A 25,836-nucleotide genomic window follows, 5' to 3' on the forward strand; every position below is an offset into this window, starting at 1 on the left:
TGTTTCTTTTGAAGCACAGCTAACGTTTGTGCATTGAAATGACAACAGAAAAATTCCAGAAGCTTAGACTAAATTTGCATGACCAGCAATGAGATGGAGGGTAAATTGTTTATTGTTTCATGGCAAAAGTGGAAGTAATAGGGATCAGCTGCACAAGTGATCAGACCTGATTGCAGAAAATGAAATAACCAACTGAGGCAGAGCAGAGTGATCAGAAGGAAGGGTTTGGGGAACCTACATAACCAACAGTTATTTCAAAATAGTGGAGAGCATCCTGGAGCCTGTCAGTCTCCCTGAACTAAAAAATAGCAGGTGTTTCAAAGAGATACAGATTGGTCTTAAGCCACAGAAACACGAATGTGTAGTGGCTTTGTGGCAAAATTCTCCAGGCCTGAGTCTAAGCTTGCTGAACTTCATGGAAATCTTGTCCTAGACCCTCCATGTTCCTGGTTACGTTCAACTGAGATCGAAGTAAGAGAGTATAAAGTTGAGACTAATGCTTTTTGTCTTTGGGTTGTAAGGGTGTAGGTGAATTAACTCTAGTCCCAGTTTTGTGTAGACTTCAAGTGGTGAAAGTTTTTTCAGGCTTGCTGGAGAGATCCTAGCTTGAAACTGAGAGCTGGTGAGGTCCACTTGATCCCTAAATAGTGAACTTAAAAATGGTATACCGACATTCTGTATTTCTTTCGGTAACTCAGTATCTTTTTTTTTTTTTTCCCTTCAGAAATACCTTTTAATTAACTAATAATCCTGAAAACGCCAGTCTAAACTTAAAAATATTTCTGCTACTCATTTATTCTCACTGGTATACAAAGATTTCTGAAACGAAATTCTTACTTTAGCTGCATCTTTACAATTCCATTCTTTTGACTTGTGTTTCACAGGCATAATTCCAGATGGAATTCAGCCTTGTAATTCAGGAAAAAGAATAAAATTCAGGGTTTTGTCTATTAGCTTTGCTGGTGATTTGGGTCTAAAAGGAGTAAAAAAGTAGAAGAAACTTCATTTTATTTCCTTAATAATACATGGCTGAATTCCCAGGGGAAGCAGATCTGTGAAGTGTTATTTCTGCCATGTAGCACTCGGTGTTGGGTAGGGGAGAAAACAGGCTTTTTGTCCCTGAGAATCTTTAGGTTTTCATACAATATCTTGCCTGAGTTGAGACAACAGTTCCAAAACTCAGATGTTCCTCAAGGGATAATTCTGAAAAAGAAAAAGCTTGAGTGAGTTAAAAATACTTATTTTTATTCTGACTTTTTGTTTTTAGAGCCTTTTTGTAAGGACTAAGATGGATATTAATCTGAAGAGTCACATTGTTTAAAATCCCTGATAGCGTATTGTGAAAATACAAGAAAACTTGACAATTTAAAAAATTGTGTTGTAAAATTACTGAAAAACAAAGAAAAATTGCTTACCAAACAAAAAACCTGATAACCTTCTACAGTCTGCTTGCTTAGTAAAATCTCCATCCCGCAGAACAGAAACAGTCTTTTATAGTACTTTAGGAAAATTACCATAGTGATTACTGAACCCAAGGTTTAAAATTACAAAAAAATGTGCATGATGCAACTGAAAAATGTAACCTCTTTTGTATAGTCATTGCTACTACTAATTCTAAAAATGTGGCCGGTGACATTACTAGAATAGGGAGCAGAGCTAAAAAGAACTTTCAAGTGACATCAACTCACGATCTAAAAATGTACATAGTAGTAATAATAAACTTCTGATAAGGCACTGACTCATGCCTGTGAGGAACAGATGGTGATGGCCAGTCAAGCCCCTGCTGCAGCCCATGAGGATCTGGTAGGATTTAGTGTGGCGCTGAAACTGAGGAAAGTAAGAAGCCTGCTTAAAGTAAAACCAAAATATCATGAGCTCAGAGACAGACTCATAAGAAAGCCACTCAGTAGATTCAGCTGAAAGGTTATAGGATGAAAATGAGTAATAAAGAACAATGGCAACTCTCCAGGAGTGGAGAGGGAATACTAAACATGAAAATCAAGGCATATAGTTGCCTGCCTTTGTGCCTCTTATTTTGCTAAAAGTGGAGCCGATGGTGTGTGTCTTCTTTCTTTAAAGAGAAGAAGAATACTAATTTAAGAGCTTCCCCAGTAGTGCTCTCCTCTCTGGATCCCCCTTGCCCCCATCCTGTGTTCAGAGTGGTGACAGTACAGGGATACTGTTGGGTGAGGGACAGCAAGAGAAGTGCAGCTGCCCTCCAGTAGCCGTTCCCAGTCACTACGAAGAAGTCTACCATATAATGTGAATGAATGAAGAAATACAATTAGAGATAAAATAATGACTTTTCATTCCCCTCCTTTTAACCCTGTAGCAGTAGCTTTCCAGATTTCCTCCACCTATGCCAGCCAAGAATGTACTTTCTCCACAGTCTGCCCCATAGAACTCCTGATGCAGGACTTTCCTTTGTCTTAACCAGTTACGATCTGTGTCCACATGCAGATGCCCTTCACAGCTTGTTTCCAGAATGAAAGTTGGCATTATGCTTGTTATTGTTCAGCTATATATAAAGTGAAACAGATTTTCAAAAATCATTTACAGAAGATTTGCTGTGACTATTGACATTTTCTGACAACCTAATTTTTCTTGTAGACCTTCCCCTCTCCTCCCACCTCCCCTCACCCCCCAATTCCTACCCTGCACACAGCAGAAATGTATTTGGGAAAGTGAAAAGGTTATGAATCAAACTTTTGAGGTATTTTTTAATTGACCCCAGGTAGACATTTAGATGGAGCTGATAGAAAGGTTGCAGATGTTCTGTATTAAAAAGTCTCTTTATATTAGATGATGCTGTGTCCTGCATCTAATGATTGAGTAGTCTCCTGTGGAAACATGCATTTACCCGTAGTACATACGGAGAAGTTTCAGTTATGTACATATTTCATCTGTCACTGAATTAACCTGAAAATCTATGGGTAACCAGATCCCTTGGATGGAAGGCCTAGCTTGATGCTTGTTTGATAAAGAACTTTTTTTCAGTACTAAAACTTAACAGGTTTATTTGAAATGAACCCACTGATACTTCACTTGGAACCGTAGGCTGCACAGACTTAAAAGCCCAGCATGTAATGTAGAGACTTTGTTCCAGTTACATTTTTCATAGTTTGCACCATGCAATGCAGACTGGTTTAGGGCAGTTTGGGTTGTTCCTGGGGGTTTTTTTTGTTTGTTTTTTGTTTAAATCCTGACCAAAAATGGTATTAAGCAAAATCAACTATGGGCATTTACACTTTCATTAAAAATGGGTGATGCTGTCAGAGAAAAATAGCTAGAAATTCTGAAGACTCATGTTAAATTATACTGATATTTTCAGCATTTGGAGTAAAACAGTATGAACTGGGATTGAGTTTCAGGCTAGAGAAGTGCTAACTTTAATTCAGTTTGGGGGTTTCGTTACAAGCTGACTCTTATGGTATAGCTGGTCATCAATAATATTGTATAATATTTCACTTGCGTTATATGAAAACGTGATCGTTTTCCTTTAAAAAAACCCAACCACCTTAATTTTTAATGTTGTAATCTTTTAATAATGAGTGGCTGAATTATCTCTGTAATTCATTACCCTCTCAGCTGTTAGATGAATGGGATATGTTATGGTTTGTCATTATTCTCCATGGTGGCAAGGAGAAGAGACTGGGGATTTAAATCGCCTTCCCCTGCATGGGCTATAGACATGCTGATGACTTGCTGTGAGATTGCATTTAGCTTCAGGATCTCTGGTGCTTCAGAGTGTAATGCAGTCGGTTGCCATGATGAACAAAAGCTTCTGATGGTTTATGTAGGTATGCCAGAAGTAAAATGAAAGAGAAAGACCCAAGAATGAAAGTACAATGTTGCTTTCTTTTGCAAGTGACTCATTCAGTACAGAGGAAAAAGTTATAAATTTATGTCAGGAGGGAAACAAATATGATATTTGAAATATTATACAGACATCTCTACATGAGTGTGTGCATAGATATATAATGTGAAATACAGTATAATCTTAACATTGTTATGTACATACTTATGACTGCACTGGCTCATTACCCATTGCATCAAGGATGCTCAAGTGTTTATTATGCTATTTACCAAATTATAGCTATTTCCTGAACAGGCGGCCTCCGCTGAATATACTTGTATTCTGTCCATCTTTAATAATGAAGCCTGCACTTTGGGGCAGAAACATAGTCTGGTAATGATCAGCAGGAAATAAGAGAGAAATTGGTAATCTCTTTAGCTTTACTGTTTCATGTTGTTTATTTGCCTCTCCCAAGTATTCGTTTAGGGAACTTGGGCAACATAGGTCAGGCAGCTGAATTTCTTACTGGATATTAGGAAGTGGGCTGAAGAGCAAACAAATCTCTAGTTCAAGTTTTATATAGTGTTTTGTTTTTCAATCACATAAAAGATTTAGCTAATCTGTCTTGGGGAGAGTGTTGTAATAATTTTAATAAAAAAATCAGCATACCATTTTATAAACGTCAGTTATTTATGGCAGTGACTGAGTAAGTACAGAAGATGGATTATATATAAATAAATCAGTGCTGGGAGATAGAGGGATTCCAAGGAGTTTTTGAATATACAGGCTGTTCTGCTACTAAGTGGCCTGGTAGCAGCAAGGAAATCTTCCTCCAGGGTTAGGGACATTACCTTTTGAGGATAGAGTCTACCGTTGCCACCTTGTTGACCTTGATGGTAGCTTGGATGATAGCATCTGTCCAGGCTCTCATCTTGGACCAACGTCTTCCCTGTGTAAGGACCAGGGAGGATGGGGCTGCCCATCTCTTGCCAAAGTAAAGGCAAACCTACCTAAAGTAGCAAGGGAGGTGTAGCTGTGAAGTTCAGAAGAGGTCAGGAAAGATTTCTGTTGCTAATTGCTGATTGAGTCTACCTGTCCAGTGTTGTAGGGTTTGGGTTTTGGGGCTTTTTTGGTTGTGTCATGGTTTGGAATTTTTTGTTTTAGTTTGGTTTTTTGCTAATTTTCTGCAGACCTTTATTAAATGGCGAGGGAAGGAGGAGCCAGTCATGTGCAGTTGCTTTACAAAAGCAGCCTGATAAAGACAAGACCCTCATCTTGGCAACAGGAATTTGCTGGTCAATGGATTAAGAGACTTTGCGCTGTGGGAAGATAGAGACCTGCAACCAAGTTAAAACACTTAGGTTTCCGACTGTATGTTCAGTCACAGGTTATTTTACACAGAAGAGATTGTTGGTCCCCTTTTAGTAAATAAGGCTTGAGTAGTTGGTGGGGTTTCAGAGTTCGTGAAAAAGATTATTGTGGTCATTGCATCTCTTGTGTCATTAGTGTTTAAAAAAATAACAGGAAGAATTGTCTGGATTTCTAAAAATATCTTAGAATAATACTCAAAAACTAAGAGTTTTTTAAAAAAACACCTACTTTTTACCATTTATAATGGTGTCATTTTTACTTTTTTCCAGATACGAAAGTTAGTTGCACATACTGTTCCTCCTGCCTTGTAGCATTGCTCCAAAGTTTCACTTGCTCAGTAAAGCAGTGCTTAATCATAAATCTGATTTTATTTCATTTTAACATTCGGAGGAATAGCCTTAATAAGGTTGAAGAAAACTGTTTGGAATATAAATGTTGGCATATAATCCCTTCAATTATTGAAAAAATAGTCCAATCAATCTCTAGGTTGGCTTTGTAGCTCAAAATGCCTTAATGTGACAGGAATGCACTATAATCTATGAAAGGCACGTCTTAATTTATCACAGAGCCCATTACTTTTGAGTTATATTTTGTGCTCTGGGTAGATGTACTTAATTCTTCACAGATAACATAGAACGAAGTCTTGCCCATGATGTGTTTTAGAAAATTAAGCTTATTGTTTTCTTTTCCAAAGAAAAGAGTAATTTTTCTTTGTGTGAAGGCAAATGCGATGTCTCATAAGTTTTTGGAACATGCTTGTAATTCTACAAAGTGAATGTTCTCAAGATCTTAGCAGTCAGCTGTGGAAGCTGAGCATTTCTTTGTGGCTAAAATGCAGCTGGATCTTCTTCAACCGTTGCGTTTCCCCTTCCACCATTAAGGTCAGTACTTCATACTCGTTTCTCGTGTACTAGAGAGTACTAGTCTGGATTAGTTTATTAAATGCTTGAGTTTGAGTTAAAAGTACAATGAAGACAGGCATGTGTTCAATGATATTCTGTGTGTTTGGACTTTGAAGAACCTCCAAATCTATTTAGGATTTTCTATGATGAAGAGTTGAATTCTGTTTTAAGGTACTTGAATCTACTTACTGCCAGTTTTTGTTGATAGCAGAGATGCTCTCCAGCCCCTAACTTTGTGCATCTGTATTTGATAAGGTTGGCAAATGCCTTTGATTAGGGTATTTTTTTGGAGTGGCCATTCAGAGACAACCTTCTTCTCTACTCTGCTGTGTCTTATAAAGAAAGGTTTTTCACTTTAGTGAAGCAGTTAATTACATAGGAGCAGCATAGTTGCTTTGGGTTTTAGACTTATTTGGACTGTAAAAGTGAAATGTAACAAATGTTACCATCTGCTACTCTCATCCCCCCCCTTTCCCTCTCTGTGCCCCAACAGACTCTCTTCCTCCATTTCATCCTCACTATCTGATTCAAAATCTTGTCAGGATACTTGAGGCATGTAGTAGCTTCAAGGCATGAAGCAGGAGATCAGCTTTTCCCAGACAAGATTCCACACTTGTTCTGTGAATTAAGGGTTTCTACAAAGGTTAGCCAGAACTGTAACAGCACCTTTTTTTCTCACTGAAAAGTAAACTTGACACATCTATCACGTCTGAGGACTGGAAATTTCTGGCTTCATAGAGGAAAATGTGTCACTGTGGTGTATGTCGTCTGACCTAACTATCCTAGAGATTTTTGTTCCATTTATCTCCTACATGCTTTATATAATGAAGGAAGTCTCCCTAGGCATGATCAACCACAGAGAGTGAGTGAAACATAATGGTTTCAATCAAGGTTTCTGCTAACCCAAGTCAGTTGTTACTCTTCAGTCAAAGGTGCTAGCTTTCACCTTGGAAACCAGTAATAATTATTCTATTCACAGACATTTTGTAGATTTACACTAGCCACTGGTCACAACCTTGTGCTTAAATTTGTAAGGTGCTATTTTCATTTTGAGTCCTAATGTTTTATCCCTTTCAGAAAAATAAGCTCCTTGTGACCTGAATTTCTGGAGTTCTGTGATGATCTCTGACATGAATATCTTGATAAGAAATGCTGCAAATATCTTTTTTGTATCAGCCAGACTGTATTCCAAGCATGCATGCAACACAATTCCAGCAAACTTGGGGTAGTGCTTTTTCTGTAGAAATCTGTCCACAGCATGAAAGAACTACCAAAAAAAAATGAAGCGGAAAACCTTAAAACTCATGTGTTGCCCAGTTTATTATTACTAAATTATGTTGGAAGAGCCCCTTGTTTCATTTCCAGGCAGGATGCAAAAATTGGAACCCAGCTAAAGATATTTCAGGGTTGAGGAAGGCACTGAAAAGCATTAGTGATTTTTTGAAAACACGATTTAGTTTCCCTGAGCACCCAACCTTGTCACTGAGATTGTTTTCCAAAAAGCCCAAAGCACTGAAAGCGGTCAGCTGTTGCGGAGTTAAGGATCCTGGAAGCCCTGGCTTCTCCCAGCGCTACTGCTGCTAGCGGTGGAGCACGGCAAGAGAAGGGGGTTGTTGGGTGTCCTTCTGGCTCTCTTGGGCAGCTCCCAGCAGACTGCTTAGGGGCTGCTCTTGGATGGGTCCCTCCAAGCCTTTGGGACCCCAGGGAGCAGAAATGCTTTGCTGCCCTGGAGCTACAGACAGTAAGGTCAGACTTCTTCATGGGAAGTTGGGTGGGCTGCTGAGAGGCATGGTGGAGGCCTTTCTTATTTGCATTAGATTAATGTCAGGCAGTATTTTTCACTATAGGGTGTTTAATCTCTTACAAAAATTTGTCAGAATTTTTCCTTCCAGTTCTACATGGGGCTGCACACCCTGTCCACTCCATAGAAGTTACCAAAGCAAACAGCAACTGCATCCTGAAAACTGGTCATTTAAAGCACATGTGTAAAAAGAAAGGTGTAGCAAAGCTTTGTTTGGCACTGCATAATGTTATGAATTGTCTTTGTCAACTAAACATTCATTCAGGCATTTCTGAGTTTTGGTGCCCTGCATTTCTGTAAACAGGTTTCATGTGGTCAAGGCATGACCCTGAAGGTAATTACCTTTGTGGTTTTGTTGGATTGTTATTACTGACAGAAGAAAGAAATGCATTGTGTCTCATCTGAGCAGGTATGAATAGATGTTTCTGCAGAGTTTTTTCTTCCTTTGCCTGCTTCTGGTAGTAGTAATGGTGACAGTTATCTGAATGGTCCAGGAACAAAAAAAACAGAGGTGAAGAGAACCTAGTTTTCTCTTGGGACTTTTTCATGCTGCATCTACCTTTCTCAGACTGGAATGTAATTAGAGAAATGTGGTGCATGTAGCTGTATTTTTTTATGCAATACATTTAGCTGCATTTTCTTGGCTAGGTGTAAACTAGAAGACCCATTTCACCCTACCTGTGTGGGGAGAGCAAGTGAGAGGGTATGCTTTATATGCTACATGATTGTTATTCTTTGGTAAAGAAGTGATAATAAATGCACTGCTTGTTAAAGAGGTTTCACATTAGTGCAGGCCTGCAGCATTGATCTGGTCAAAGACTTTACTTTGCAAAAAAAAATTTGTATATCTGTCATAGCATCTCAAGCTGCTTTTGTATCTGCATGTGGCAGTGAACTTGTAAAAGATATTTTTTATTTGAATACTCTTAATTTCCTTTGCTCCTTCTGTGATGAGAGGGTCTTGAAATCACATAGTGTCACTACTAGGGTTAAATATTTCAGTATGGAAAATCTTACATGTTAGAGGTAAGATCAACTAGCAAAAAAGAGGATAAATAAGCAAAGGTAAAAATGTGCATTTATAAACACAGAACAGCAAAGCCTACAAAGTAAGAGCTGCAAATATAATTATGAAAATGTCAACAAATATGCAGCTGTTTTATAATATGGCTCTTACGGTATGACTCTGTACCCCAGCTGAATTTTTAAAGATGAACTGTAAATTCTTCCATTCTTTCTCCTGCTTGGTCTGCTCCATCCCGCATATGCAGGTGTTTCAGTATTACTTTGAAACTAGCTTGAGCTGTGACCCTAGTTCATCTCCCTGGGGCTGTGTAAAGCCCATACAAACAGAATGGGGATGTGTTAGAGGTATTTATAATCATTCTGTGAGAGGCCTAGGACTCATTCTGGAGGTGGAGAGTATGTCTGAGGTATGGAAAGCTTCATTGACAGCCTTAAAAAAACCCAGCAACAAGTAACCTGATAAATGGCACAGACTGTTAATTAGATGTCTAAATTTACCAATTGTGTCAGGAAAATTAGGACAGTGGGAACAATATGTCCCTAAGCCGCTCACTAAACAACTGCTGTACTACTTATTTATATTTATCTGATGAAAAAGTACGTGCTGAGAGGAGCGCAGGAGGAAATCTCTCCTCTCTGACTAGCTTGAAGCTCCCAGACCTCTCTTCTCACAAGGCCTCTGTGTCCTGATATTCCCTTGTCTAAACTGATCATTGTAATATGTGGCCTCAGAAAATATTAAGCTGTTAGAGGGTTTTGATAATGTATGTACAGGAGGGAGCTGTGGTGGAATTCTAAGGCCTAAAGTAATGCTCAGTGAAGGCGTGTTACAAATTCTTGTTTCTCAGGAACTGGGTCAGGCCCCCACATTGATGAGAGAAAGAGGGAAGTTAGTCCCCTACATAGGATTCTTATTTTTGTACATATTTAAATAAGTATGTATTGCAAAATGTGGGATATTTACATATGGTTATGATTATGTGCATATTTAAATATATTTATAGCTAAGAAGGCAAACGTTTACATATATACCTGAGAACAGTGCCAGTTCCTCCCAATGGAGGACCCTGGTTCCCAGGCTGCCCTGTGCCACCGTGGTGGGAGCCTGGCTGGAGAAAGTCGGGAGATGCTTCCTGCAGCACTTCCAGCCAGCGAGCTGCTCCCAGCCCTGGAGAACAGCACGGCCTGCTTCCCATTGCTCCTGCTTCTGGTGCCTTGTTGCATTCTGCATCTGCGAGGGTCAGGGAAGATGATAATTTCAGTAGTCACTAACTGACTCTTAATTAGATGGGCAGAAGTGAGTAACTTTAAATTACTAAACCAGTCTTTACCATCCTTCCTTGTGTACCTGGTACTAGGCAAGGCTAACAACCAAAGATGTAATAGTGGCGTTTTGAAAGATAGCCATTTTGTTTGTTTCTGACACTTCTGTATGTGAGAACTTTTGAGTTGTATTCTCCCCAGAGCCTGCTTTGGGTTAGTTGGTTTGTTTTTAATTCAGAAGGGAGTTGAGAAAGGATACATTTGCAGCTGGGCTGCATGTGCACTGCTTGGTTTAAGGTGCCTGTGCGTGCACTGCTGTTGGTTGGAGCTGATAGTGCTGGTCACTGGCTGGAGCCACACGGTGCGCTTGGCTGGCAGCCCTGCTCTTGTGGGCTTGCTTGTGCTTGTACAAGTGCTGCTCTGCCAGCCCCGATTTTTGGAGTGCTGAGCCATATGTTGGCTGGAGCTGTGCAGAATGGCTTGAGATATGTGTCAGGCAGGCGGTCGTTTGAATCCTTTTGAAGGGAAGGTCACGTAGTTAACACAAGCTTCAATATTAGTAAGAGGAACTCATGAGTGTTACTGGCTGCCGAGCTGAGAGAGGGAGATACTAGGATTACAGGATGAGAAAGATCTGGATGGTTTGAGGTGGGTTTGTTGGTTTTTTTTTTTTTCAACTGTGACCATGGCAAAGCACAGCGATATCTGAAGCAGCTGGAAGGAATATGTTCTGGGGACAGAGATCCCCAGCAGTGGCTAGTGCTGATCCCCTTTATCCAACTGCAGCTGAATCTCTGCAGCTCTTGAAAAATCTACACTGCCAATGAGTTAATGAGAGGAAAAAAATAATAGCTAGGCTAGATTTATTGAATATAGTCAAGTCTGCCTGTCCTGCTTCATTATCAAACAGAGCATTATGGACTTCCAGATTTGTATAGGTACATTTTTGGCATTGAGTAAAAGTGGAGTGATGGTGTTTTCACTGTGAACAGATTCTGCCCGGGAGAGGAATGTGGATAAAGAAAACTGGGCAGCAGCCTTGCAACATGCTTTTTCAATGTGTTAATGTACAAGACATGGTCTTGCATTGGGGGGGGGGGGGGGGGTGTTAAGAGTTGAGATGAGAATTTCTAAGGATTTCTTGAAGTAAAAGTAGGTGGGAACAAAAAAGTTCTGACTATATTATATTCACTGCAACTTTGGCATGCACAATTTGCTTATTGCATGAAACAAACTCAACTATACAATTAACGTCAGATCAAAATAGTCTTGTTTATTCTGGTTTTAGTTCCGCTTGTTCCAATACTGAGATTTATTTTTGTTGATAAGGGGGAGGGGGGAATAACCTTTTATCGGTATGCAGGCAGCATAGCTGAAAACTTGTTAATCTCATAGTAGTTAGTATAGCTCGTTACCTCAACCCCAGCTTTAGCCCAAGACTTCCAGCCTTTGTCCAGAAGAAACAACTTCTCAGGGAAAGATTCTGTTTGCAGCCTACTGCTTCCTTGGCAGCCCCTTTGCTGCCACGTTCCAACTGGAGCTCTAGGCTTTGTCTCTCTCGTAACTCTATGGGCAGTCACATTCTTCAGGCAACCAGGAGGCTTGCTGGACCTTGTTGTACACAGCAGCAGTGTTGAGTTTTCTTTTTTGTTTTTAAGTTGTTCTGGGAGAGGGTGACAAGCAGCAACAGGAGGAAGTCAGCACCATGAGGATCCAGGCAGCTAAAGAAGTTTCCACCATCCGTTCTTGTCTCTTTTGTTGCTTTGCTGATGAGGCTTCTTCCCAAGTGCAGAAGAATCTGTTGCTATAGGGTCCTATCCATTCCAGTTCAGAAGTGCCACTGTTTTCTTATTGCTTTTCTAAGATGTTGCAGGAGAAAATTAATTCTTGCTTTGGTGCAAAAGCTTAAAAAGCATGTGGGGCAGCAGGAGAGAACCGACAGCTTCTGCAGCTTTGGGGAGGCCAGACTTTGTGCCTTTGGAAATAACCCTATACAAGCAAAATTAAGAAGGATTGGAGAGAGCGGCATGTTTCACACCGGTGGCAAAAGCCTGTTGAAAGCATCAGTTTTTCTAGTTTTGGAGGCTTTAATGAGCTTTAGAGAGTAGTAGAAATTGATACATTAACTTATTGATGTGAATTAAATTTTCGGTCTGTTGCTGGAGTGGAGACATCCCACAGTTTACATGATGATGTATTCATGAGAAGCCAGACTAGTTCTTATTTAATGTTGAGCTGTCCCACAGAATTCATCCTTCTTTTCTGTCTCAGTGTTTGATGAGTTTCCATGAAATAAGGAGACAGCTTGCACTTTTAAGATTAGTGCTGTTTTAAAGTACTTACCTTGTTATGTAGCTCATCTTACAAAATTTTAGAAAGCTTTGAACCTCTTCACTGCCATTATCATACGCTTTTTGACTGTAATTTCAATCTGCATCAGCTCCCTCTTCTCTCCACTTTCTGTCTTCTACCACATATACAAAAATACAAGGAAAAAAAATTGAAGAAAATATTCTTCCCTGAACATCACTGAACTCTGGACCTGTCAGTTCCCCAAATTCGGTATGTTTCACAGATGTTGGTCCTCAAGTAAGAAAATGTCCCAGTCAGTCTCAAAGTGGTGGATCCCAGCTGGTCTTAGCATGAGGGACAGGTAGCAAGTGAAAAGCATTCTACTGGACAGCTGTGCTTCAGCCTGAAACCATTGCCAATAGCCTGAAGGGCACACGTGAGAATAGGGGTGAGGAAATGAACTCAACTGTATGCCAGCTGACTTTTACGGATGCTGTGCAAGGACAAGGATGTGTTGCAGTGACTTAGCTTAGACATGGTGAAGGTTTAAGTGAGACTATTTTAGTAATAGGTTATGGTTTGAATCTGAAAGGAGAGCTCAAACAATGGAACTTCTCGCTGGCTATCGAAGGACCCAGAGGCTAATGGCAAAGGCTAGTAATGAAAGGAATTTAAGTAGGACTTACAATTCTTCATCTTGTTTGCCGAGTTATTTCTGGGTCCTGATTTGAGGTTAGGTATAAGGTTCAGAAAAGGGGGAACACACTAGTTTCTTGGAAAGGGTTATGATTCAGAAGGGAAGGGGTCTAAGAGATTGCTTTATTTCTGGAACATCAAGGGATATGATAAAGATCAGTTAAAAAAATTAGGTCATTAGTAGCATAAGTGATCTGGCTAAATTTAATCCTGTGCTTAAGTTACTATTTAATGATGATAAGAGAGGCCTTAGCTGATTTATCTTAACAGTTTTCCTTTTAGAGGAACTGTTCCACGTCTTGATAAAGTTGCATTGAGATTATTTTCAACCAGTTTTCTCTCTGTGTTTGATATTTGAGAAAATAACACATCTGAGAAATATCTTCCTTTGTTGAAAGGACACATGGAGTTTCTCTGGTGCGATAACGTGAAAACTACAGGACAAACAGAGTGTTTGCATTTGTTCCAAGCAGCTGTTCTGTAAAACGGTAAACACTGCATCTTCTGGGGGAATTAAAAAGATGGGCTAGAATGAAATAGACCTTTCTCCTTTGGCCCTGCCTCAGGGAAATGAACATTCCTTAGAACATGCTGTGATTGCAACCACAAGGACACGGAAAGCCTGTGCTCTGCCTCCTATGCTCCAATTCAGGATACCAAGTACTGCAAAGAGGAGAAGGAATTTCCCACGTGGGGTGTTGTGCAGGCCTCTGTGTGTATTTGGTTTGAAGTGGTTGTGCTGATAAGACAAATTGGAATGTGGTGTCCACTAAATGAGTTTTTTTAAAATGTAGTTAAGAGAAATAAAATTAACTTGCAGGTTAAGATATTTAATGCACAGACATTAGTGATATTGGACATCTATCTCGATACTAGTGTTTTCTCTTCCCCAGTGATCTTCCTCCACAACAGAAATCACACAGATACTTAATGTTTGCTCATCTGATTTGTATTTTCCTTGTCTTTTTTTGCTTTAATGTAAAAATAACATCTGAGTTCTTTTGTATTCAAATCAACAAAAAGCAAGTGTTTTGCACTTTAGTGCAGTTAAATCAATTGTTTACTTTCTTCCCTTGTCCAGGCATTTTGCTTCTCAGACTTCCAGTCCACCTTCTGGATATTTCTTGAGCAAGATGAGAACCTTTAGGTATCTCCATTTCTTTACCCTTCCCTTTTCGTTTCAGTTTCAAACAGTACAGCCACATTATGTTAAGACAAAATTCTCACTGTCCTCTGCATAACATGAGAATTCCCTATTGGGAACCAAATTTCAACCAATCTCTTAAATACTAGCGATTTTTGTTAAAGATTTCCAATAGCAGCACTGGGGCATTAACTGGCTTTTACTACTCCGCTTATTTAGAGAATATGCCAGCTAATTGCTAGAGGAAGTAAGTCCAACAGCGCAAAAGATGTAGTCATTAATTCCTGCAATTGAGAGTGGACTTAGGGGAATGTTTTTTCCAGGTGTACAGCTTTCCAGTTATTGAAATTCAGGACCTTGGATTGACCATGATTTCAGCTTTGCATTCCTGTATCCTGTTGCTTCTTTTTTCCAAGGATTGATGGACTGTACTTGTAGTGATACTTGTCTATTCAGCAGCAGCTGGAAAAGAGGCAGCGGTACAAGTGAACAGCGATGTACAAGTGAGACAGAAAATGGCAGGAAAAATTGTATGACTGGAGGGAAAGGGGTAAAAAGCTTTCATTTCCACACATGAGAAGAAAAACAAAATTGAGGCTAGGCAACTGGGCTTTTTAGTTATAAGACCATGACAGAATAACAGACTTGTGGCACTATAAATCAATAATACAGCTTCATCTAAAATTCTGTACATCTTTGGTGCAGTTGTCTAGGCGCACAACAAGAGTATCAGAGTACAAAGACAACTCAATTGTCATGACAAAAAATCTGTTCTAAATGTTGTATCTCATAAATCAAAAGAAATGGTGGTATAGAGAGATCAAATAATGAGTGGTATATAGTTGATAAATTAGGCACTCATTTCACTCTTTCCCATGATAGAAGACCAACAATACAGCAAAGAAATGGAAATGCAGATGCTTAAGTTGTTTCACAGTCAGGTCTCTAGTTTGTTTTACAGATGAAATACTTTCAGCTAAACGTAATTCATCAACTGTGAGCACTCATGTGGTGAAATTTGTGTTCATATAGTTGTGGGGGTTTTTTATGCAGTAAGTTTTTGGGCCTGTGGCCAAAACATGTTTTTCAAGAAGTGCAGAGTGGCTTCTCCTCCCCTCTGCTTGTGAAGGTAGTTTTTAAACAATGAGTTATCAAGTTAAGAGACAAAAACAATGCATGCGATCAGTTGCAGTTAATGATGAATAAGCAGAATGTTCATTGTAATGAATACTGATTGTGTTCAATTCATGGGCAACCTGTAAGCCAGAGTTTTTCCCTACAAATTATTTCATGGAAGATGGCTAGCAACTAATACGTTCAGGAGAAATTGTGGTTGAATCGGGCAGGTTGGAAACAAAAAACAATTAAGTTCATCAACTGACTACACACTCTGGAATAGTTTTTTATCAACGCCATTTAGTTTTTATTCGTGCAGTGATACTGTTTTCTCCTGTCAGCTCCTGTGGCAGAAGTTTTAATGAAATGAGTGACAGACTTCATCTGTGTTCTTCAGTCTTCTGTGCTGCAATGGGCTTTGAATTTAACATTTGTTTTATCATTCTCGTAATTAAGTTCTTTTTCAGACTAACTTTTTTATGCTCAGATGATAACATGAGGAATTTATAGGGTATCTGTGCTCGTTCTGGTCACTAGGTAAAATTAGTGCTAATGGTTTAGTATTACAAATAGTTGAATGAGTGAACATAACCTTAGGACATGGAGCTGTGGGGATAGTGAGAAAAGAAGTCAAGCCTTTGTGTGGTGAACAAGCATTGCTGGATCTGAACAAGAAAGCAAAGAGATTATTCCGTACATTGTCACACAGAAATTAACAGCCTGGCAATATAAAAAACAATAAGAAATAATTCTAAAAATAGTGTATAAACATCTGTGGTAGGGAGTCAGTACGTGGAAGGCAAGAAATGTGCAAGGAGGAAAAAGTTTGGGGAATCTGGGCTGTTTATGTTGTTTGTGCTACTTCAAGCTACGCTGTTGTAATAGCAAAATAAAAGTACTTCGTGGTTTTAAGCACTATTCTAGCAATTTTCTCTGACCTTATCCAGTAAAATGTATTTCTCTATCTGATTGCTCCAGAATTACTGCTTTTAAGATTCAAGAAACAGAAGCGATTGCCAGGTCTTCACTGAAACCTTATAAAGAAAGTTTCTGGCGCATAGTTCGCGAGCAATACTATTGAAAGCAGATATGAGAGCGCTGTGTAGTTCATGTAATTGACTAAAAATTTCAGTCACTTAGTTCTGATATTTGTTCTTTATTTATAAAGTGGCACTGAGGAAAGGTTTTTAATATGTTCAGTCTAGTTTCCCAGCCTGATGAGAGAGTCTATTGTGTAGCAACTGGATGAAACATTCCCTGTCCTGAACCCTTGTCCTTTGGCTGCCAGAACCACATTTTGTGAGTATGGTGGAGTCCTTTGCTTTTTCCTGTGTTAGTTAGTCACTCTCTTAGCATGAAATTATCAGTGGAGTCCTGAAGGGTTAGCAGTCTTGCTGACTGATTTTTATACGTGCCATCTAGGATTACCTCTTGCTTAAACAACCAGTAACCAAAAGCCGCAATGTATGAGAGTTGAAAATACTTTCTTAAATTGTTCTTAAAGCTTAAACTCGGCTATAACTAATCAATTTGATTCCAAATAGCTATTTTCTAAATCCACAAAATCCTAGTGGCAGAAGATCTTGGCAAAGGCAGGCTGAAGTTCACCTTCCCTGAACATCACCACTTCCCAGCTCCTGCTCCTGACATTTTGCTTCATGTCAGTTTTGCTGTAGCAAGAACAGGGAAGAGCTTCCTCTTGAGATTTGTGGCAGAGGTTTCTACTTAATTAACTGGCAGAGGCTGCCTGAGAGTGACAGACAGTGCCTCCTTCAGTCCCCAAGTGAGCGGTGTTAATTTCCTGCAAAATACAGGGGAACATATTCCCATCAGTACATCCACACAACTCTTACTGATGCTAATGAGAGCTGGGTGCTTGTATCAAAGGGGAAACTGCTATCTTGTGCCATGGCTGCATCCCGAATCAGTGAATGGTGGGAAATTGCATCGTCTCACTGGTTCTTTTTCGATGCATCGTGTCTTTCAGCAACTTCATTGTTTTTTCTCCTGTTGCTATAGCTATCCTAAGCCAAATTTTCCTAGGAAAACCACAGAATAATCTAGTATCGGTTTTGTCAGTATGCCACGTAAAATGCTCTAAAGCTAGGGTTTCTGGGAAAATAACAAGGGAATTTTGGCAGGTCAGACTGGTTCTTCTGGACTTGCTCAAAAATAGTGGTGAATTTGTTTCATGTGGACAGCTGTTTGTCTGCAAGCTTCGTTTAGTACAATAAGAAAGTGATTCAGCCCCCTAATTTATCACTGGAAATCTCTGCTACCATCCAAGACACTTAAAGGAATCACATTTACAGTTCTAATTGATAGCCACTGTTTTGACAGGCAAACAGATTTCTCCTCCCAGTGGCTTCATGCAGTTGGCCTCCAGCAGACCTTACCATTAGCACAATTCCACTGAAGAGGATATACAAGCTAATAATAAATCTGTAGGGAAGGATGTTAACCACAAACTACTATCTCTAATTAGTAATGTACAATAGCCAAGGCCAGGGAGGGAAGGTATTATTTATCAGAAGGACTGATTTTGACATTTTAAAAATGCAAAACCATCTATTATTTATTATGCCAAAACACATCTTTCAAAATACAGTGTATATATAACTCCAGTCTTATTTTGGCGTTGTTTTAAATGTTACTGCTTTGTAAAAATGTCAGCTATAGTAGAGGCACGGAGGTGGGATTTGTGATGCTTTAACCTTAGAAGTGGAACTTAAAAACAAGTCATCTTAAGTTTTCTCTTTGCCTTTCCTACCTCCCTTCCCTATTCAGGAACCATCTCTCTCCCTCTTAGAAGTCTCCCCTCGAAAGAGTCTCTTCACTGTGTGCTGTCTCTTAGTTCAGAGTTTCTCAAGCACTCCGAGCAGTGCAGAGCTCAAATACAGGCTAATGCATCCCACTGAGAAAAAGTGGAGACCGTTTTTTGGTAGCTCAGGTACTGTAGAGATCTCTACATGTCTCTGCTGCATATGGCTGTGCGGTGTGTCAAAGGCAAGAGTGCTGGTTCCCAAGACACCATCCTTTCACGCAGTCTCCAGCAGAAATCTCCAGAAGAGATATTTCTGTAGCAGTGCAGCAGTAGAGCATCTGAAGGGAGTGTGGAACAAGGAGGAGGAGAGTGAGTGTGTTAGGAGAGGAGGAGGATTGAATGAGAGGAGAACTTAAAGGAGATGGGGGGGAAACAGTCAAAGGGAAAAAGCATCATAACAAACTGGTTGGAAAATGAGGCACATAGATATGCGGTGATAATGTAACCATAGCTCTGAGATGATCAGTAGAGAAAGAGTATAGGACCTTTTAAACTGGGGAAGTAATTTTTACCCTTCATGCCTCAGTTTTTTCATTTGTAGAATTGATATGATGATATATGCTCAACATTAATTGATCATTAGAGAGTCACTACAGTCCCACAGAGAATGGAGCTTTCATGAAGGCAGGGGTGTTGTCTCAGTCAAAACATAGGGGAGTTCTTTGTATTCCTGATGTTTTCCAAGGGTCATGTTTTATCTCGCTGGAACCTGCAATGAGCGGTTTCACTTCATGAAAGTCAGATAAGCCCCAACAAATCCCCACTGTGGCATGTAAAGGGGAGGAGGGCACGTGGTTTGGTAGAGAAGATGAGTACTGCAGTGCTGAGATGATTAGCAAGTCTGACACCTCGAAGTATCATGGCTCTCAGTGCAAATGTAGCACGTTTTCAGGTTTGTTTTGCAAATGTCTTTTATTTAATCTGACTCATGAGTTTTGTATATGCAGTTCTGATAATGTCACAGTGGCATGTTGTTTTTTCAATAGCCAAGGGGGCTGAGCAAGAAGTTTTGTAGTGCAAGTGGAGATTCTCATATAGTGCCTCTCTCAAATACCATGAGAGTTAAGGTACGAAAAAAATGTAAAGTCCTTCCCCTCACAAACATGCATGATGCATACATATACTATACATACATATATAGTTGATATTTCAGTGAATTCTGGGGTCGTGTGCCTAATAATAGGGGAAAGAAGCACACAATAGATGAGAAGAAAGCATGAAACGAAAAAACTCGGCAGCTTGTTCTTGTCAAGTTTGGCATACAAAGAGCTACTTTTTAGCTTCCTTCAGTTGGTCTTTTCCCTGTCCCACCTTCAAGTGGTTACCTGCAGAGGGCCGGAGTTGCTGGTTGGACGCCGAGGCATACTGGCTCGCACTTGGCTGCAGAATTTCCAAATCCACATCTGAGAAAACCACAAAGTCAGCAAGTAGTTCTGGAGGGGCAGCTGGCAACATCTGCAGGCTGCACAGGGGGTCTCTGTCTCCTACTTTGTCTTACTGACTGAACCTTAGAGGAATAGGTTCAGTCAGAAACTGCGTTTATCCTTTTCTTGCATGACAGAGAAAAACAAATTCCTGGAAAAATTAGTAGCTGGCCTAACTGCCTGCTTCCCTCTTCTTTCTGTGGAGAAAATAGGCGACTATGAAATGGGAATTAAGAAAGCAGAGTCAAGGGCTTAATACTCTGTTCCTTTTTCTTTGCTCTAAGTATGAGGTTACCATGCCCAAGACATGGGTGTGATTATCGTGTTTCCCTGGGGTTGGCAGGTTGGCATTTGCAGACTCCATACAGAGTGGGCGTAGCTATGTTTCTGTGCACTGTCTGGGACAGAAGAATTTCTTCACTTCAGAAGAAATTACTTACCTGTAGAGTAGAACCAAGAGGGGAAAATGGCTGATGTTATATGAAAGTCGGGAAAAATAAAAATATATGGGAATAATTCCTTACTTGGGTGGAGGGTAATTCCACAGCCTGGTGGACAAGCAGGCAGGGCTTGTTGCATTGGACAGACTATAAATCAATTTTTTCCTTCTTCTGATCAAGCTGTAAATCACAGCTGTGCTCTATTGCTGCAGTTTTTTCTTTCTTGATGTATGTGATGTGGGATGCAGAATTCTTGTCCTGGTGACCAAAAAGACCAGCAACATGGTCATCAGATGATTGAAACATCATTTCATGGAATGAAATAATGTCCAATAAAAATAGTGGTGACCCCTCTTCATAAATGCTGTTTCCAACACTCAGACTACCTCAGCATGTTTTCTAAAAACAAATTCCTTGAGGTATGAAGGATGACTCTTCATAGCTGCCTTCTGTTGCCTACATTTACATAGCAGTCAGGTGGGACTTACTCCATTCCACTGGTTCAGTAGATGGACTTTGTGGTTTTGCAGCAACCGCTTCTAACTCCGGTGGCCCAAGTCTTAGGATACCACCACATTCCTTGGTTTTTGTCTTAAGTCACTTCATATGCTGCAGAAGTAAGATTTGATATCCAGTACAGATGGAAAGGACTGCCCCACTGGTAAAGATTTCCTAATACCTAAGTACCAGAATGAGTTACAGTAACTCACTTCTATCTAAATTAAGAGCAAGTTCTACATTTAAAAAATAAGGATACGAGGCTCAAAAGCTTAGGGAAGATGATGTGTGAAGAGATTTTGGGGCTATTATTTAGATTGCCTTTGTTCTGCAATTTCTAGGCAGGAGAACAACCTCTTGCATTTCACATGGCAAACAGCCTCCAGTCTTTTATCTGATACTGAAACACAGATAATATCTGAGACAATGATGCCAGCAATTAAGATTTTCTTTTATTGCTGTCCACATGGTTGATACTCTCAGGGTAAACTTCACTATGTAATTTAGGGCTTCTGTTTGACATTTCGTTTCTGCATTTGGCCCTCTCCATTGAAGATTATAGATTATTTACCTGTGAGGTGTTGCAGCAAGCAGCTTCTCAGCTCGGTGCTGGGAATTCTTTCATTAGCCCTGAAGTCTGTGAACAATGTGATGATCCAAGCATTAATACAAATGTGATTAACTGTCTTTTCTCAGCTTTGTTTGCTTTGTTCTACTGATGCCTACAAGTTACATAATGAGCAGCATGTACAGGGTATGCATTAAAGGCAGTTCCCCATTGTAGCAGGCTTCATGGCAAATTTATTTTCCTTTTAGCAAAACTTCAGTGGGGAAAAAAATCGCACTGTTGATTTATTTTGAATGAACTCCTGGAAGGCTTACTAAGTATGCCATGTGGAAAGCTCCTTGAAGTGCTGAGGGTTAATACTCTTCGCTCTTAATTTCAAATTCCAGATAAATATGGTTTCAGCTTTGATCTTATCTGGACTAATTCTTTGTCACTGTACTAATTAATTCAGCATGCTGCAGAAAAGATGCTAATTTGGGCATCAAAGAAATAAACGGGTGGGGGGAGGTTGTGTTTAATCAGAGTTGTTAAAAAAGATAAGTTTTACTCCCATTAGACTGGATTTGGAAGCTCGGTCATTTTAGTCTAGCTCCAGCAGCCTAATACAGTAAATTAAAAAGAAAATACAAAAAAGGCACTTGTTTGCTTAATGTTGACATGACAGGAGCAACATACTTCGGTGTTAATATCTATTTCTTTATATTCGCGTTTTCCACATAACTTTCTGTTTTCCTGCTGACCGTAACCCATTGAACTCTGATCACAGCAGTAGAATAATGTGGATTATCTTCCAAAGTAATTTAAAGATGGCTAAATATGATGATACTCACATTCACAAAGCTTAGCTACATTTGCAAAATACAAATAATAATTGTAGCACGGGACATTTTAACAAATTGTTGTGTGCCTCCATTGATAGGTTAGGTCGTTTTTCCCTTTTCACGGGTGCTGTTTTTGAGTGCCCAGGGTGTCCTGTTGTTCGCTACAGAAAGCTGCTGCGCTTGCCGCCTGCCTCTGGCTTGGCACTGAGAGCAAGCCCCAGAAGGTGGTGAGCGGGGATGCACCAGGCTAGCCATGTAACTCTTCCCTCAAACCTCACTAAATCTAGTTAAAAGCGGATTTTTTTTTCTTTTCCAAATCTCTTTCCAACTTACCGAACAGTATCGGTGTTGCACACAGCAGTGCTCGGCCCAGCGGTGGTGTTCCCATTTTACCCTTTCCTTTCCCTTTCCCCAGAGTTGGAGGCACTACCCGCCCAGGAGTAGGGAGCAGAAGGGGCTGAAATGGTCCTGTTCTGTGTTCATCATCTTATCTGGGCTTTTCTTCTCACCCTGCCAAAGCAGGGAGGCTGCGTCAAAGCCTGCTCCTGGGCAAGGCTTTGTCATGAGAAGGACTTGCTGCAATAGGTCTCATACATGAGGGCATTTCCATGTTGCTGGGGCTAAATCCTCCACAGAGGGAATGGGATCCACTTGTTGGGAGGTAGGGGGCTGGCAGTGGTGAAAGTAAAAGAAATGCTCATCCCTCCTGGCTCGCAGGCCCCTGTGCAGAGCTGCCCTTTTACCAGAACTCATGTCATGGAGGTACTTTCATCATCTTGGATATTGGTGAAGATTTGAACAGTGTTTCCCAGCCCTTGCTGTATGTGTTTCATTCTCAACATGTCAGAAGTTGTTTTACCAAAACGTGTTCTGTTCTTTCTGTAGTTTATTCAGCTGTTGCAAAGCTCTTGGTCCCACGGGTGTAATAATGCCGTACTTCTGCCCAATAAGTAAACACTTAACAAACTTTTTAGGTATTTACAGAGCCACTAAAAATGTAAAAGATTTATTTCATTAATGCTGCTATTAACATAAACGTAAAATGAGCTTGGCCTGTAATCACCAACAAGTCTGATTCACTAAGGATCTTTACGGCAATGTTTAATACTCTGTAAAAGTGTATGTATGAAAGTGATTAATCAAAGCACAGCACTGCTTCTAGAGTATTTCTTCTGCTGTAAAGCTGAGTGATAAAATAACTTAAAACACACGGCAGTAGTGGCAGTTAATAAGGTTTTTATAGTCCCTGTGTGGACCTGAAAATCATACCTTATTAGTATCTTTATCTTTCTTGCTCACTCATTCATTCTTACTCACATTTAAATTTAATTTTAAGGGTTATTTCTAGTCTTTCATAAGGGAGCTGCTTTAATAATCTCAGCATTTTTCCCCATTTGCTGTGAAATGACTAGGAGTCAGAGCTTTTGTTATGTACTTTACAAATCACTCTGGTTTTTTGCAGATCATTTCTGGAGATGTCAAGATTTTATGACATTGTTAGGCTTTGTATCTTGCTTCACTGTGTCATAGGGCCTTCTTGAATTATTTCCTCGCAGATGTTTGCAATTCCATTAGGTACCCTGTTAGCTGCAGTGACACCTACTGATCTAGGGCAACTGAATTAACTAAGAAATCCAAATTGCTGAATTTAGTCAGCAAGCTGCTTAGGGTTCCACCCACCAGATGTTTCTCCTGCTTAGAAGTCTGGGACTTTATAGACCTGCCTGCTTTTTAATCCTCGAAGCAAATATCAACACATTTGAGATCTGGAAGCTCACGTCTCCACACAGAAATAGAATGTTGCCATGACCACAGCCTTAGGTCTTGCATATAAGACATTTATCCCCAATATAACAGAGCTGATCTATAGGAGGTTTGTTTTAATTTTTATCCCTTGGAAGCCTTGAAAAGAAGCATACATATGCTTTAATGCTATAGCCAATAGAATGGTAATAAATACTTGCAAGAAGTATTCATACATTTGGTATTCAGATTTCGGTCATTAAATGCTTCTAAGGGGAAAAAAAATAGTTATTTGCAGGGCACCTTTTGAAATTAATAGAAATAGGATAGTTTCTCACTCTTGCACAGCGTGTTTTCAACTGTTGCATATGGGCTTTTCCCATAAGGATAAAGTGCTCGGAGATCTGATCGCATAAAGAAAATCCCTTTGTGCTTTTGTTTACAGGAGGACTATTCTCTGAATAGTTGAAATATTAATTTTCTCAACTGAAAAGTATACTAAAGTTGTTAAGGCTTTAACGTGCTTAACCGTACTTCCCAGTGGATAATTGGAGAACTGGGGCAGGCACTCAACCTGAGAAGATATGGATTTATTTCCTTACTGTCATTATGATTACAGGTGGCTTCATTTGACATAAATTGATTATGGATGGATATAAAATAAGAGGATACAGCCAATCCATTTGTTTTCTGATAGTCTACTTATATTTCTCCATTTGCAGCATAAAGTTTTCAGAATAACAATTCCATCAGATACTAAGTTGAAGAGAATTATGCTGTGCACAGTATAGCAAAACAGACCTTTGAAAAATTTGTCCACCATATGTTTTTTCATTAATGTTTTTATTCTTCTGACAATAGTATTAATATGGAAGACAGATTTTACCACAATCCAATTATTTGTTGCCTGGAGAATTGGAAACTTCAAAACCCAAAGCTATTCAGTTTTCACAGAATTTTAATATAGATTTGATTAATTTCATAGTATAATTTTGACAGTAGATTTTATCCTGACCTTACTGAAATCGCGAGAGGGCCTCACACTGATATCAATGAGAACATGATCAAACCCAGTTGGGCAGCAAGTACTCTTACGTCTTTTTATCATTCCTATAAGCAGTAGAGAGCCATTAAGCCTGTAGTGCACAAACCCATGCAAAATTACAGTGAGTGTAGTTTTATCATTGGAAGCCCATGGCCATTAGAACACATCAGTGAGCAGATGATAAATTTTAGGACAGGGTGTATAAATTCAGGCAGAGTTGATACTGGGTTTTTTTGTGGTTTAATGCTGTCTACTCTATATTGCTTTTTTTAACTGTTAAATTTTTTGCTGCTTTTATTTTTTAATGTTTGCAAGATTTTTGTTGAGCCGAAAAATATATTACAATAATAATAAAAGAGAATGGATTTTTATGGTATAGCAATGTGCAAAAGAGGCAAAAAATCTGAACATTTCCCTAGCCTTGAGCTATATGCTATATACTTAGTATAACAGGTAAAAAAATGTAAGGCTGCACAAATCCCATCTGAAGCCAAGAATAGCAAAAAAACCCCAAAAGTTGTTTTTATCAAGACCAACTCACTATTCCCAATTTATAATTACATTGGAACTTGCCAATTTTGTGGTAAGAGCAGCTCAACCAGCAAACAGCACTATTTTTGCTGAGATTTGTCATGTTGGCAGTTATTACAATCAAAATTGTCGCTTTATTTTAAAATGTATTTCCCCGGTAAGCAAAAAATAATACCGAAACTTGGAAGGGATGTATGTTAAAGATTTTTTTTTTTTTACATTTCTCTCGAGTACGCAACATATCCAACTTCAACTCCCTGCAGCAATACAAAATGCCCAGAATAATGTTTTCAAAATCAATAAATACTACAGTTGAATATGAGACTCCACAAACCCATAATTGAAACTGTGGGAGTAAAGCAGGCAGCCTGAATATGAACAAAGTACCAGTGTTGGATTATGACCAAGATGCAAGTGCTAATACAGCCTCTCTTGAGAAGACTGCCATAAGACCTTCCCAGCATGTGCAAGCGCTGGAAAGCAGGGGTGTTTCAGGTGCAGCCTGCGGGTGTTCATCCCCAAGCAATTTGTTGTT

The 25,836-nt window shown here is 39.6% G+C and overlaps 1 protein-coding gene across 2 annotated transcripts in view; it reads left to right on the forward strand.

The window, feature by feature from the left end:
* Positions 1–25,836, forward strand: part of PARD3B (par-3 family cell polarity regulator beta) — a 427,129-nt gene that overhangs the window by 299,329 nt on the left and 101,964 nt on the right. The gene's annotated exons all lie outside the window — the stretch shown is intronic.

Source organism: Athene noctua, chromosome 7 (genome assembly GCF_965140245.1).
Source record: "Athene noctua chromosome 7, bAthNoc1.hap1.1, whole genome shotgun sequence".
NCBI lineage: Eukaryota > Metazoa > Chordata > Aves > Strigiformes > Strigidae > Athene > Athene noctua.